The 15,032-nt window shown below is 51.0% G+C and overlaps 1 protein-coding gene across 14 annotated transcripts in view; it reads right to left on the bottom strand.

Moving 5' to 3' along the window:
• Positions 1-5,569, bottom strand: part of ATP2B4 (ATPase plasma membrane Ca2+ transporting 4) — a 97,928-nt gene extending 92,359 nt beyond the window's left edge. For 4 of the 14 annotated variants that reach the window (XM_025991468.2, XM_025991467.2, XM_025991465.2 and 1 more), the window contains exon 1: positions 4,982-5,406. The gene's annotated coding sequence lies outside the window, so the exon portion shown is untranslated. Of the gene's footprint in view, positions 1-4,981 lie in introns of all 14 variants that reach the window. The other 10 variants (XM_025991463.2, XM_072759272.1, XM_072759267.1 and 7 more) reach the window with 7 other exon arrangements.
• Positions 5,570-15,032: the final 9,463 nt, after the last annotated feature.

Below are 15,032 nucleotides of genomic sequence, written 5' to 3'. Positions count from 1 at the left end.
TTACCTGGTGCAATAACCAAAACTGTCTAAAAAGGTATAATCAGTAAAGTTTCATTCCCATCTTTAGCTCCTCTACCTTGTTCCCACCCATGGTATAAGTAACCATTTAAATTAATTTCTGGTTTATCCTGTGTGTGTGTGTGTGTGTGTGTGTGTGTGTGTATGTGCGTGTTTGCAAAAATATATTCTTATTTCTCCTGCTTTCTCAACCCAAAGGTGATTTACTATATAGACTCTTTTGCATCTTGCATTTTCCACTTAACATATCCTAGAAATCACATGATATCAGTTCACAGGGCTCCTACTTTTTTTGGCTGCATAGTACTCCATTGTGTGGATGTGCTGTTGTTCATTCAGGCAGTCTCTTAAAGATGAGCCCTGGGTGATCCCTGGGTGGCTCAGTGGTTTAGCGCCTGCCTTTGGCCCAGGGCATGATCCTGGAGTCCCGGGATGGAGTCCCACGTCCCTGCATAGAACCTGCTTCTCCCTCTGCCTGTGTCTCTGCCTCTCTCTCTCGCTCTCTCTCTCTCTCTCTCTGTGTGTGTCTCTCATGAATAAATAAATAAAATCTTAAAAAAAAAAAAAAAAGATGAGCCCTGGGTAGTTTCCAGTGATTTCCTTCCCTGCTACAAATATGCCTCAAAGAATCACCTTGTGCATATGTCTTCTTGTATCTGTGAATGTGCATTTTCTGGATAAATTCCTAGAAGTAGGACTACTGGGTAAATGCATATGTTGTTTTGTTAGATATTGCTAGCTTGCCCTCTGTAGGAGTTGTACTGGTTTGCACTTTCAGCACTGATTTGGCAACCAAGGTGGATCTTGCTAGAGGTGTTCTGAGCTGAGAGTTTCCCTGAGCCTATACCTGAGAGTCCTTGACCTCCTCACTGGGAAACACACTACCTCAAACTCCCCCTGCCTTAGTGATCTGTCAGGAAGGCAAGACCAAACAGTCTCACTGAATTCCATCCTAGTTCATCATCCTGAATTGTCGCAGAGCTTTCTGTACTTTGGAAACAAGAGCAGAGATGATGGGGCCGAAGACCTCAGCTAGAGAGGAATTAGAGAAGGGAAGGCAATAGAGAGGAGGGATCCTTGTCCCTTTATGCCTAAATTCTCACCTCCCTTTTCTCTCCTTTGGCCTCTCCACTAACCCACCCTCTACCTGCCACCTGCCACCCCCACTACAAATTGCATCCAACGGCTGCTCTGCTGACTGGGAGCCCTTGGCACTGGTCATACCTGGATCCTGCCTGGTCTCCCTCCTCAATTCCCATTCCCATGGGCTGAACTCAGAGGACTGGCTTAAGGTAGAGGCAGAACTCAAAAGTCCCTATCATTTCTTTTTTACCATGTGCAGAGGAAATAAGTCAGTGGAGCAAGAGTGGCTCATCCAAGGGAAAGAGGAAAGAGGAGACAAAGAGATGTTGGGAGAGGAAGCATGAAACATTCCACACACGACTGGGGGATGCCAGCCCCAGGGCCTGCTGTCTATGATCCACTCTACAGAAAAGGGAAAGGGGAAATGAGTTTGACCAAATACCAACTGGGGACAACAGGAATCAACTGCAAGTGTGAGGCGCAGGGAAGCAGCTGGGAAGGGAGTGCTGTCTGAGCAGTAGGCTGGGGAGAAGACATCAGAGGGCCTGAAGAATTCCTCCAGAAAAAGCGTGAGGCCCCAGGGCAGGGCATTTTTCCCTTTGAGGTCAAACCAAACATTTGGGCCAACCTAAGCCAAACCTGATTCTTAAGGTCCTGGGGAGCCAGAACCATCACCTTCCTTCCTTCCTTCCTTCCCTCTAAAGCTTCATGGATCTGGAAGGCCCTCCACCAACAGGGCTTAGCCATGTCTTTGGGTGTTGGGTGCAAGTCCAAGAATGGAGACAAAAAAGAGAAGAGAGTTCATGAAGATTAGTGAGAGAAGCTGAATTCTTGAAATAGACGCATTTTCCTGTGGAATGTTGAGTAGCTGACAGGTGGCAGGCGAGTCAGTGCTGGGCCCAGCAGCCCCAGGGCCACAGTACCTCTGAAGACCTTCCAGCCAAAGCTGGGGAAGAGTGAGTCTACCCAGTATCATTGCCCAGGGCCCTCCACCCCCTCCTCCCCGGGCCTTACTTCTTCCAGCACTCAGGCCTTGGGCGAGCTAACTGCTCTCCTTCTGCCCCTAACTGGGCGTTCCCATTCTGACTTTGTTCTGACACCAAAGCCCAGAGAAATCGGATGAATCTGACTCAGCCAACTCCCTCCCACCATTACAGTGAGTACAGGCTTTCCACGGTGCGGAGGGGAACCGAAGCCCACGGGCCAAGAGAGGCATTAGCAGGATGAAGGTGATTCCCAGCTCTTCCAAAATGTCACTTCATTCTTTCAACCAACATTGACGAGCACCGTATAACGTGCCAGGAACCGTGCCAGGTGCCTAGAGTCCCAGGGCTGAGACTGACTCCCTCGATCCAGTGACTCCAGACTTGCCCTTGAATCTAGCCAGGGACACGGAGGTGGCAGCGGGACGGGGAGGGACCAGGAGGGGACCGAGGCTCAGCGCAGCAGCCAGGGGGGCAGCAAACCTAGCCTCGGAGGAAGGGTGGGTGGGGGGCAAGGGGCGGAGCCGAGCTGCGGGAGGGGCTGGCGGCAGCCGCCGGGCGGGAACCGAGAAGAGGTGCCCTCGCCGCCCCGCGACTCCAGGCCTCGTTGGAGGGGGGTGGGGGGGCGCTGGGGGAGCCGGCGCCTTGGCGCGCTGCTAGATGGAGACCTGCTCGTCGGGGAGAAGCCCTTCCGGAACCGACCAGAATCTACCCCTGGCCAGAGCACTGAAAATAGGAAGGCCAGCCGCTGGGATGGTGGGGTTCTGGGCTCTCACGCTGGCAGGGCGCGCAGAGGGAGGGGTGATTTCGGGGTGTACCTCAGCAAGATGGTGGCAGGGAGGATGGGGCTCCCCAGCAGGAGCAAAGGAATGGATTCCCCTCTCCGTTTCCTACAGAACAAGGTCAGGGATCCTATCGTGGATCCCCTGCCCACGGGGGAAGCCTTCATTCTCTTCTCCATCAGAAGACAAGGAGGGAGAAGCTGTCTGCCCTTGGGGTGCAGTCAGATCAATCATCCAACGCCTCGAAATGAAAACTGGTTCCTGTTGCTTCCCAGGCCCCCATTTAAGCTCTCCTCCAAGAGTCCTTTGCTTCCTTCTTTCCAGTTGCTGACTCCCACCTTTGCCACCCCTGGTTGGAACCAAACCAGCTCGGGCGGGAGGCAGGTGCTTCCTCCCCCCGCCCGCCCCCAGCCCCCAGACTGACCCCGCCGACGACCCACTGCCCAGAGCCCGCTCCCCGGGCCACCCCCCTAGGCAACAGGGACCCGGGCTCACTACGCCCTCGGAGCTCCGGCCTCTTCATGCCCTCCTCCTCCTCCACCTTCCCCTGTCCTGACCCCCTAGGCCCCTCTCCACGGCCTGCCCCGGCCTAGAACGACCCCAGTCTCTTCCCTTCCTTCCTCGGAGAGGGGGCGGGCGCCGAGGAAGCTGGAGGGGGCCGCGGAATAGGAAGGGCAGGAAGGGGCAGCCCTGGGGAGGAGCTCCAGGAGGGAGGGGAGGATCTTGCAGCCTCCTACCAGACACCCCACCCGAGGAGATGGCGCTGCAGCCCGGGGTTCGCTTCCCCTCCCCCGCCGTGTCAGCTGCGCGCCCGCGATTTCTCCATCTGCCATCCCCCCACCAGGCCAGCCGGCGCCGGCACCGCGTCTGCAAGTTGTTGTGAGTCCGGCGGGAGTGCCCGGGGGAGGCGCCTGCGGCCAGCCGAGCGCCCGCCGGCCCCAGGACGCGCAGGCCACTCCCGCGCCCTCCCCACGCGGCTGGAGGGGAGCGCTGGGTCCTTGCGCGACTCCGGGGAGCGCGTGAGGCGGGCCTCGCCTTGGGGGGGGCCAGTCGGCCTCCTGCACCCCAGGAGCCCGCCGAGTATGCGAGGGAGCGCGCGAGCGCGTGCGGGAGGGCAGGACCGGCCACCGCAGCCTCACTTCCAGCGCTTAGGCCGCCGGCGCAGCGACCCCGCAGTGCCCCGCTCGGGCACCCTCCCCGGGACACCTGGGGCCGACCCCCAGCCGCCCAACGCTGCCCAGCCCCGCGGGCCCGGCCTTGCACTGCAAACTTTCCAAGTCACCTCCTGCTCTTTCCTCCCCTTTGGGACCAGAGATGTGTGGGGCGGTGCCCGCAGAGACACTCATACAGTTGGTTCTTGACGCTCGGCCCACACTCAGCAGCAGCGGGGCGAGGGAACTCCCAGCTTTTTCCACAGCTAATTATAGACGTGAAAGCCTGAGGACGTTTTGCAAGCGGCAGAGAAACTGCTGAGGTTTCTCTACAAAGCTACAGAAATTTAATTTGTGCACTCCCCTTCCCCACCCCTCAACCTCTCCTACCTCCGCCCACCCCCCAGCGAGTCCCCATGGCAGCCCCTCCCTCCAGTTGAAAATTTCTTACTCGGTTTTTTTTTTTTCCATCTCTCTTTGGGGCTTTGGAGAAAGGGAACAGACGCGGAAAATATTTTTGCAACAGTTTTCCATTCTGCGTCTCATTCCCAAGCCAAGGGGGAGGGGGAGGGCAGGAACGGATGGGGGGTGGTGGAATAAATGCTTTTTCCAAAAGCTCAGTTTTGGTGTGAAAAAGACAGACTCTCCATTTCCCTACCCCCAAGGCCAAAATGACAATGACAAAAAAACAAAACAAAACACAAAACAAAAAAACAAAACCCAAGAATCTGGGAAAGGAGAAAAAAAATCACTTGTCTGATCATACGGTCTCTCAGAACGGAATCTAGGAAATACAGTGTTTGACAAATCTGGGCGCGCACACACATACACACACGCACACTGCAAACCCGGTGGCAAGAAACATGCTAGGAAGGGGAAATTCGGGGAGTTTTAGAAGCCATTGAGAGCAAAGAAAGAAAGAAAGTTTGCAAATCGCGAGCCAATTCGTTCTCCGCAAGCCTACCTGTCTTTCTAGCAAAGATCCAGGCTTCTCCAAGCGGGACTCTGCGGCCGGGTCTCCATGGACCTGGTAGGGTGGGGGTGACCACCCACCGGTCTCCCCAGTGGGGCAGCCACGCTAGAGATGCCGGCTTTGCTCTCCAGCCTTTCCAGCTACGGCCAGAGTGGGCCGGGTCTCCTCCCCCGGCCCTCCCAAAGGGAAGGACCTCTCAGGTTCCTGGAAGAAAATGGGTTCAGGGGAGCTGGACGGGTGTCTCTGGCTTGGTCTCCTCCGAAGGAAGGTTCCTCGGGAAGTTCGTGCCCCCCCCCCCAAACCCCAGCTTTGGACTGTCTTAACAGCAGAGCTTTCTTAAGAAAATGCTTGTCATGGCAACAGCTCCAGCCAACTCGGGCCAGACTCGGGCTCAGCAGCTCTCCCGGAGCAGGGAGGGAGGAGGAGGGGAGGAGCGAGAGCTGGGCCGGAGGTGGGGCTTGGCGGGAGGCCAGACGATTACTCCACTGTGAAGGTGGCCCGATTTGGAGCTACAGCTGCTCCCTGGTTTGTCTTAAGGGGGAATGGAGACATGGAGGGGAGGAATCCTTTCTCTGGTTTCCTCCCTGCCCTTGCTGTCACTTGTAGGAAGGAAAGCAGGGTGGAGGTGGATGTGGGTGGCGGTATTCAACCGTTGCTGGGTGGAGGGAAAAAAGGAAGCTTCAGGGCTGGCGGTTGGCTTCCTGCAGCTCCTAAGGGCCTCTCAACCTCTTACTCACTCAGACACACGGGGACCCAGGAACCCAAGGTGTCTGCAGCACTTTGTGTCATGGGGCCCCCACCCTCCTGCCCCTGTCTGCATAGGGGACTCCCTGGAGAGGAGGAATTGCTTTGGATGCACACAGGTACACAGCTTTGCTTACACACAAATCTTAGTACACACCTCCTCACCCGGGCTTCACACGTGCACTTTCCCGGGTCATATTTTGTGCCCTCTTGCCTCAGTACTTACCAGAGGCCCATCCATCCTCCATGATAATGGCTGCCTTCTTATGAGCCCTACTGTGTGGTCTAAAGCAGAAAAGCTTTGCATATTTGGCATTAGTTCCAATGCTCATGGCAATCTTGGAAGGTACTTATTATTATCCTCATTTCAGAGTTGAGGAAATTGAGAATCAGTGGCTGGCCCACTTGGTTAATGACAGTGCCGGGATGCAAAGCCAAGTCAGATGGACTCCGAAGCCTGTGAGCTTTCCTGTGCTTGTATCCTACTCGGACACACATTTCCATTTTAATTTGCCCACACTCAGACATCAGTGTGCACTTAGACACAGCCTATAAATTGTCAATCACACCTCCACAGCTACACTCCCACCAGCAATTGTGCAAGAGTGCCACCCATAGCTTTTGCCTGGATTTTGCTTGTGGCTTTCAAGTACAAACATGCACCATCCACTGATTCACACAACAAATCTACGGTGACTGATACATTCCCACACCTACCTCAGCACACCCCTCATTCATATTCATGTGCTTCTGGAAGGCAGGTTAACATACACTTCACCCGTCAGAGTTGTCAAATGTGCAGTGAAGAAGGTGACCTACTACAACTTCAGGGGTTTGGAAAGAGGCCTCTTAGATCCTTCCATCCCAACCCAGCCCGTCACACCATTACTGCCCTGCTTTGCATCCTGTCCTCACTGTCCAGGATGGAGAACAACATGCACATGGAGAAACAGACTTGTGAATTAGACTCCCAGGGTCTACTTTCTTTCTGCCTGTTAGCATCCTCTCTAGTTTCCTAACATTTGAATTCTTTTCTCCTATTTTCCTATCCTATTGTTTCTCAGGAACTCATCCACATCTGCTTGCTTTCTTTCTTTCTTTCTTTTTTTTTTTTAAGATTCTTTTTATTTATTTGAGAGAGAGAGAGAGAGCAGATGGTGGGGGTGAGGGAAGTAGGAGCAGAGGGAGAGGGAGAAGCTGACTCCCCGCTGAGTAGGGAGTCAGACAAGGGGCTCAATCTCAGGACCTCAGGATCCTGACCTAAGCCAAAGACAGCTGCTTAACTGACAGCCACCCAGGCTCCCCGGCCACATCCTATTTCTGACCTCAGGAAAATTAAACAGATAAAATGCAGGGAGATTTTTTAGATCTGTTGCTCAGGGCTCAGAATTTAGAGCTCCCCAGTGTGGTCCTGGAGATTCCCTGCCGCCAGCTCTTTTGGGAACCAGGTCCAAAATCGGCCTCTGCCTGTCCTGTGCCTCTTCTCTCCTGCCTGGTTGGTGGAAGGTTGCAGGGGTATGGAGGGAACTTCAGGAGCCAGCTTGTATGGTAACCATCCATAAACTTCTTGTTTATCCTCCTTGGCACTTAGAGGACACCAAGGGGGAGATTTGTTCTCACTCACTCCCTGCCCCCTCCCAACTGCTTTGGTCCCTCTGACCCCACTCCCCAAGGCTTTTCCATGGATGAACTGCTAGCAGGGATAGAGACCACATCTTGTTAGAGTTTGGAAGGTCCTACCGAAATGTCAGCTTCAGGAACCCAGATCAATTGTTGGAGAAGACATGGGAATGGAAGGAAAGGCATAAGCTGAACAGAGCTTCAGATTTAATGGTTTGTCAGGCTCCCTGCTGGATTGCAATAACTTGACATTTTAGAGTCCAATGAGTGTCAGTTGCATCTTTATCATGAGAAAGCCAGTCTCCAGAATGGTGCTTTAAATGTATTAAAGTATATTTTAAGCTCGTCTGCAGTGGCTGTGCGTGGAAGCATTGCCTAACTGTTCAGTAAACCTGTCTTGGGGGAGTAACAATTTAGGCCAGATGTGTGGTCCCATTAAAGGAGAAGTCTCCTTTGGCTGCCTGGCATGTGGGGCTTGGGACGTGATGCCTGTTCATAGCTGGTTAATATTTGAAAGACAGGATCCTCTCTTCAAACTCTCTTGGCTCAGGAAAGACAGGTTCTGTGGGGGGAGGTGCTGCCAAAGAGGCTCTGATGTGTGTCCCACTTCTGGCTAGCTGGGATTCATGGGCAGGCCAGGAATATGGCTTCTATGGTAGCCATCAGGGAGGTCCTCCCTTCTCTCAGAGCCCAGTGCCCCCACCCCTGCCCAGTGGGCGTTGTGGGATGAGAGAAGAGGAACCCTCCACCCCATTCCAGCCCTCTGCCCTGCATAGGCTGGAGAGAAGGATGTGAGAGGCGGTTCAAGGTGACTCCAGGGGTGGCTGCAGCCTGATCTCTATAACTGAGCCAGCCACCGGGACCTGTATTTTCTGGAAACCCAGAACTCTCGGTGCCTAGTTTCTTGTGACAGCAGGCTTGAGGTCTAGAATGGATAAAAATAAATCCACCCGTAAAAATAACCGCTAAATGTAAGACAGTGGAGTTTTGCCCCTTCCCCTCACCATCACAAAAGGGAGGTCACTGCCTCTACCATGAGATGTTCCTGACTTGGCTGTTGTGTGTGGCTGGCTGCCATAGCCTCTGAGGAGCCCCTTCTTCTTCTTATCCTCACAGCGCCCTTGACTTTATAGGTTCTCTGCTTCATTAGCTCTCACCTGGCTTTCTTCAGCTAGGCCATGGCCTCCCTGGAGCAAACCGGTCTTGGCAGGGCAGCCATCACTGTGGACCCTGTTCGCACCCTCCTCTTATCTGAAGAAAATGCAGTCAGCCTTGTCTTTCTCTTACGTGTTTAACAGAATATGCTCCTCTGGCGTCTTGGGAGCTCCTTCCTGCTCAAATCATACTTGCCGATTCTCCTCACCTTCCTTGAATCTCTGCATCTCTCCCTCCTGGGGGTATCTACTGTGTTCCCTATCTGGAACAGCAACCATCTTCTCCACATCCACACCCACTTCTTTAAGATGGTCTTTTTACTCACTGTTAACATGGGAACTGTCATTTTATTAGAGATCCCACCCCTCCTTGACCCAAACTGAGCCAAATACATCCTTCCCTGGGATTCTGGAACTTAGGACCACAGAGAGAACACGATCTGCTTCCCTCTGGCAGTGGACACTGTGAAGAGTGAGGCTCTGGAATTACCACTGGCCATGTTTCCTGCAAGTGGAAGAAAGCTGCCCGTGGGAAAGAGTAAAGCTTACATGGGGAGAGAAGCTGGGAGGAGAGATGAAGAGTGAGTCCTGGCAACATCTGAGTCAACTGTACCTCATATCCTACTGTGCCCTTGCTGTTCCTGCAAATGAATTGGTTACGTGACTCATTATGCATGCATAAGCTACACCAAATTGGGGTTTTTTGGTCCCTTGTGCAAAGCAATATAGAAAGTAATATAGAAACCCTTTGAGCTGGTACCTACCATTTAGGTACACTCATTTCAGTGAATTTTATTCATTCGTTTTATTCATTATTGAACACCTGCTATTCAATTCAGGATGCATTTCTTGAACGTCTGCTGCTTCAACATCCATTGGGCCCAGACAAAACATACAGAGATAATAAAGCTTATAGTTTAGGGGAGGAAAAAGATAAATTCATTGCATAAGTAACCACAATAGAGGGTGTTATAATTATTTTTTGAAATATATTTATTGAGTACATGTTAAAAGGTGAAAAATGAAAATAGAGTAGTTCCCCCCACCTTTTTTTAATTTAAATTCAATTTGCCAACATATAGTATAAAACCCAGTGCTCATCCCATCAAGTGCCCTCCTCAGTGCCCATCACCCAGTCACCCCATCCCCCTACCCTCCTCCCCTTCTACAGCCCTTTGCTTGTTTCCCAGAGTTAGGAATCTCTCATGGTTTGTCTCCCTCTCCCTCTCTACCCCTCCCCCACTTTTAAAGTTTTCATTTATTTGAGAGAGGAGAGACAGAGAGAGAGAGAGAGAGAATGAGAGAGAGAGAGAGAGGGAGAGAGAGCATGAGCTGGGAGGAGAGGCAGAGGGAGAGAACAGACTCCCTACACAGCAGTTAGCCAGAGGGCTCAGTCCCAGGACCCTGGGATCATTACCTGAATGAGCTCTGATGGCAGATATTTAACCAACTGATCCACCCAGGGACCCCACTGTAGTCTCTCCCTTTATCTGTGGTGGATACGTTCCAAGACCCCCAATGGACACCAAAACTGTAGATAGTACTGAACACCAGATATGCTATGTTTCTTCTATATGTACCCCCCTACATACCTATGATAAAATTTAATTTGTAAATTAAGGGGACGCCTGGGTGGCTCTATTGAGAGCCTCTGCCTTTGGCTTAGGGTGTGATCCCAGGATCAAGTCCCACATCAGGCTTCCTGCAGGGAGCCTGCTTCTCCCTCTGCCTGTGTCTCTGCTTCTCTCTGTGTTTCATGAATGAATGAATGAATAAATAAATAAATAAATAAATAAATAAATAAATAAATAAATAAATACTTTAAAAAATGATTTGTAAATGAGGTACAGTAAAAGATTAACAGCAATTACTACCATACTTCCCTGGACACTCCAGGAAGTGACTATTTCCAACAAGAATGTTAGAAGGCTCTAGAAAGGAGATGGTATTTGGAGGTATCTGAAAAACCTTGAAGAGTAAGCTTTAATCTGTTTTGGAGGGTTGGGTGGGGTAAAGCCATGAGGGTAATGGCATGAGCACAGGTACAGAGGTAGGAAGAATGGAGGGAAGGCTGGGGGGCTGGACTGGGACTGGACTACCTGGGGCACTGAGTGACTCATCTAGGTCTGTGTTGAGTAAGCTCACTGTGGCAGTGGTGTGGGAGGTAGATTGGAAACCTAGGTGGCAGGCAGGGATGATCTGTGCCCAGTGCAATGCTGGGCAGTTGCATATAACATAGTTATATATAACACAGTCCTTGTCTTCTAGAAGCCTCCCATCTAGTTATGGAGACACACAAAATATATAAAAACAGGGGTGCCTGGGTAGTGCAATAAGTTGAGTGTTGGACTCTTGGTTTTGGCTTGGGTCATGATCTCAGGTTCATGGGATGGAGTCTGCAACCAGGCTAAGTGGGCTAAGAGTGGAGCCTACTCAGGTTTCTCTCTCCTTGTCCCTCTGTCCCTCTCCCCTGCATGCATGTGTGAGTGCACACTAGCACACACCCTCTCGCAAATAAAAAATAAATAAATCTAAAAAAAAAGGATAACAACAAAACAGTATGAGATCATGTCTAAACTTGGATCTAGATGAAAAAATCTAAAGAAAGCCTAGTGAAGGGGAAGCTGAAGATGGCTGGAGTCTTTGGGGAATGGCTCTAGGTGGACTTGAAAATTCTTCCCAACATCTCTCTTCCCACTCCCCCGTAAAGGAGTCTGGCAATGGCTGAAGGCAAGCTACTTATCTAAGCCACATCTGCCCCCTGCTCCTAGTCCTTGTCCTTCATAACCCAGGGCAAGAGGAGGAAACTGGATCCAGGAAGACAGAGCTTGGGAAACTAATGTAACCACAGGCTGGCCCCAAAGGCTTGGGGACAAACGTGCCCCCTTGGGGATTTGAGGTAAGAAGGACAAGCAGAGACATCAAGACAAAAGTCCATAAAATTGGCCTGGGCCAAGATGCAGGAGATAAAAGGAGGCTACAACTAGATAACATGGCCAAGGTTCAGCCCCAAGATTCTAGATAATATAATAAAACAGCTCACTCTTGAGTCTGTGGTGAGGGTTGCTTCAGGAACCAGATAGGGAGCACTCTGCTCCTGGAAGACAATAGTGGCTTTAGTGGGAAGGGTCTGAGGGCAACAAGGATTAGCAGCTCTGGCCATATTTGCTTGAGCAAGGAGTGAATCTCAGCAGCTGTCTCAGCAGCAAGCCAGGCCCTTTCTCCCCTGAGGAGCCTTGCTGGTTCCTCCACAGGAGGCCTGGCTTCTGGCTCACTCCCTTGCTGAGTGTGGGTGGTCATCTACACCTGACAAGCAGCAATTTCATTTTTCCCACTTCCTGCAATTCCTGCAGAGAAGCCTGGATGGGACAGCCTTTATGGAAACCGTTATGGAAAGCGTACTTCTGAATCTGCACTGGTACGATGCAGAATTAAATCAGAGCACACCTTCTTGGCTGGCTTGGAGGAGCTGGTCTCAGGATCATCAATCTCTGTCACCACAGAGGTCTTTGTGGCTCAACTTTTGTTTGTGGGGTTTTGGTGTTTTGTTGTATTGAGGGTTTCAGGCTCTGATTCTGGCAATAAAGAGGTTTAGTGGGGGATGCCAAGAACTCCATTGTACTTTGATACGTTGGGCAGAGCAGTATTGAGGGGAAGGGACTGGAGTGGGGCATTGGAGTGTGTTCAAGGAGGTAAAGCCTGTGTGTTGGACCATGTGCTCATGCACAGGAGGGACTGTCTCCCTCATTTCAGCATCCCCAGTGATTTAGCACCTCTGGGACGTTGGGGGAGTCCTGGAAAATGAAGGAGTACAGAATCTGATGTGGGAAAGCTGGAACCAGCAGAGGTAAGGGTCAGGAGCAGGTTTTGGGTCCAGGGCCTTTGATGATATGCAAAATCAGTTTGATTTACTTGGGAGCCTATTTTGCAGTTCCAATTGTATTCTGGTTCAATTGTTTTGGAGGCTGTAGTGGTTTAATTTTAATTTCACTTTGAACTCATTAACTAGGTTTGCTTTTTTTTTTTTTAACTCAAGTTTGGTTAGCGATTTGTTTTTCTAGCAAAATATTTGTCTCTCATTTGTTTCAGTGTAGAGAAAATTAGTGTACAGCAACTTTAAAAATAGTTTTTGGTTAATGGCTGTGCTCCGCGGAGCCGGGGGAGTGAGTGTGGAAAGAAGGGAGCAAATGATGGCTTTTGAATTTAATTTTTAATCCTAATTAGAGTGTGAGCAATGTCTTAAGTGCTCATTAAGTTTCAAATGCAGATCAAAGAAAAGTCAACTGCAAGAATCCATCCTGGCCCCCATGCCAGACAGGAAGAGTTTACGGTCTCTGAGGTCCTCTGCTCTCTGCTGGCTCTTCTGTGTTTGTAGAGAACTTCACAGCTTACGAAGTGCTTTTTCTGCATGGAATATTTAATTCGATTCTTGCAGAAGTCCTATATGGTAGGGAGAATGGGAAGTGAGATATTATTCCCATGCTGCAGATGGGGAAACTGAAGCTCAGACAGATTGACTGGACTGCTTGAGATCACACAATTCATTTAGCAGGCAGGAATAAAACAAAGGTCCTCTGATGGCTGGCTCAGGGCTCTTGTCCCCTACTTTGAGCTGATAGGTTCTCTCACCCTACACAGCTCAGGCTGGTTCTGCAGGCTTCAGGATCCATAGATGAGAGATGAGCTGGGGAGACCAGGGGAGAGCAGCCCTGCTGGGAGGGGCTGCAGGAAAAGGGAGGCAGGAGTGGAATGGGCATCCATTCCAGTAATTGGATTTTTGCTCTCTGGTTCATTCTCAAACTAAGATTTGATCCTCAATTGCAGAAATTCCCCTTCCCTCACCTCACCTGGGGAGGACCATAGGAGGCAAGCCTTTACAGAAACTGAGAGTCGGACTGGCTTTGCAGCTGAGGCTCAGGCATCTGGCACCTTCAGTCTTTACCATGATTTAAGTAGCTCCTTATGCCCCATCTCTATGACTCCTTGAACCAAGGCTTCCCACTGGAGCCCGGGCAAGTGCTTGGATTGGGCACTTACCTTTCAGTCATTCATTCAACTATTTCTTGAGCCCTACTGTATGCCAAACAATGGGCAAGCCACTTCTCTTGCATGATCTCCTTTCACTCTGGCAGTCCCTAAGAAACAGATGTGATGCTCAGCGAGGGTTGCTGACCAATAGCTCACAAAGCTGGAGCCAGCTGTCATTATTCAGACTCAGTCCCACCCCTTGGTGCTACTTGAAAAGAAAGAATAGACATTGAGAGGAGGCGGTATCCAGGCCCAACCCAGAGGCAGGGGCAGGGAGGAGACATTTTTTTAAATGTCTGGCTAGTCTGTGCGTCCATCTCAGTTTAAGAGATTCCAGAAGGCAGGAACTGAGGATGGCAGAAACATCTGTGCCCCCCGCAAAGGCTCTTAGCAGAGGAAGAAGGAGGAAGGAAGGTGATAACCATTTCCTGTGTTTAACCTGGGAAGTAGGAAGGGGTGAGGAGAGGGGAGCAGGCAAATGGAAGGCAGACCCTAGTGTGAAGGAAAGGGTCTGGAGAGCTGGGACCGTGAGTCTTTAAACAAAAACTGCTCACTACCCAATTGTTGTCCGTCCTGCTCCACTCCCTACCTGTCGGTGTCCCATCCCAAGCTCCGGAGAAGTTGGCACCCTCTGCTGTGGGGAGGTCACTCCATCCGTTCCTCCATCTCTCTGCCTCCTTTCCTCAAAGCAGGCTTGCATATGACTCAACAGGTAGAGCATGCTCTTCTTAAGAATCCCCCTCAAGAGACTGCTGACTTCTTGGGTTACACATTCCTGCTTTTATTGATGAGAAGCAAGCATATTCTTCAGAAGGTCTAACCTGAGCCCTTCTTATAAAAAATCCTGACAGGCACCTGCCAGAAACAGAAAGAGGCCAATAACAGGGATGTGAAACCCTGGAACACTTTGACCGAGTCCTCTCTGGCACCCCACTTCACACTGACAGTTGTAGCCAGGGGTTCTACTTTCCAGGCACCTTAGTCTCCTGGAACAGGAGGTGAGGTCGGTGGGGGTACCAGCCAGGGCCAAGGGGAGGGGGAGAGAGATCTCTTCAACCTGCTGCTGCAATCCTTCACTCGGACTTCACGTATCCTCTCAGTTTTGTTTTGTTTTGTTTTCCCTCTCAGTTTCTTCTGGGATTTGGTGTTCAGGGTGAGGAGAAAGGGTGCGGGCAGGGAAAGCTATTCCTCATTGTGTTGTGCGGAGGAGTGCAGCTTCTTTGTGCTAATGGCCAGCATTGTATTTTGGGTCTGCTGTGCAGCCTTTTGCAAAGTGCTCACCTTCTGAAGCCTTCTGGTGGGTTCTCCACATCTGTGGCAAGGGAGCACAGGACGCCTCCCCATTGGGGTGTGAAAGCTGGCTAACTAGTTTGAGGGGAAGACCAACAGGAGTCCCTTGAGCCAAGATTCTTGGGGTAAGCTAGAAATAGCCAGATTCTTCATCCTGTCCACTCCCCTGATAAAAGGGGGTCTCTACAGGTCCTTTGGTTCTTTCC

This window comes from Vulpes vulpes, chromosome 5, assembly GCF_048418805.1.
Source record: "Vulpes vulpes isolate BD-2025 chromosome 5, VulVul3, whole genome shotgun sequence".
Taxonomy (NCBI): Eukaryota; Metazoa; Chordata; class Mammalia; order Carnivora; family Canidae; genus Vulpes; species Vulpes vulpes.
The sequence above is the reverse complement of the archived record's forward strand: the minus strand, read 5'-3'. Positions and strand labels throughout refer to the sequence as shown.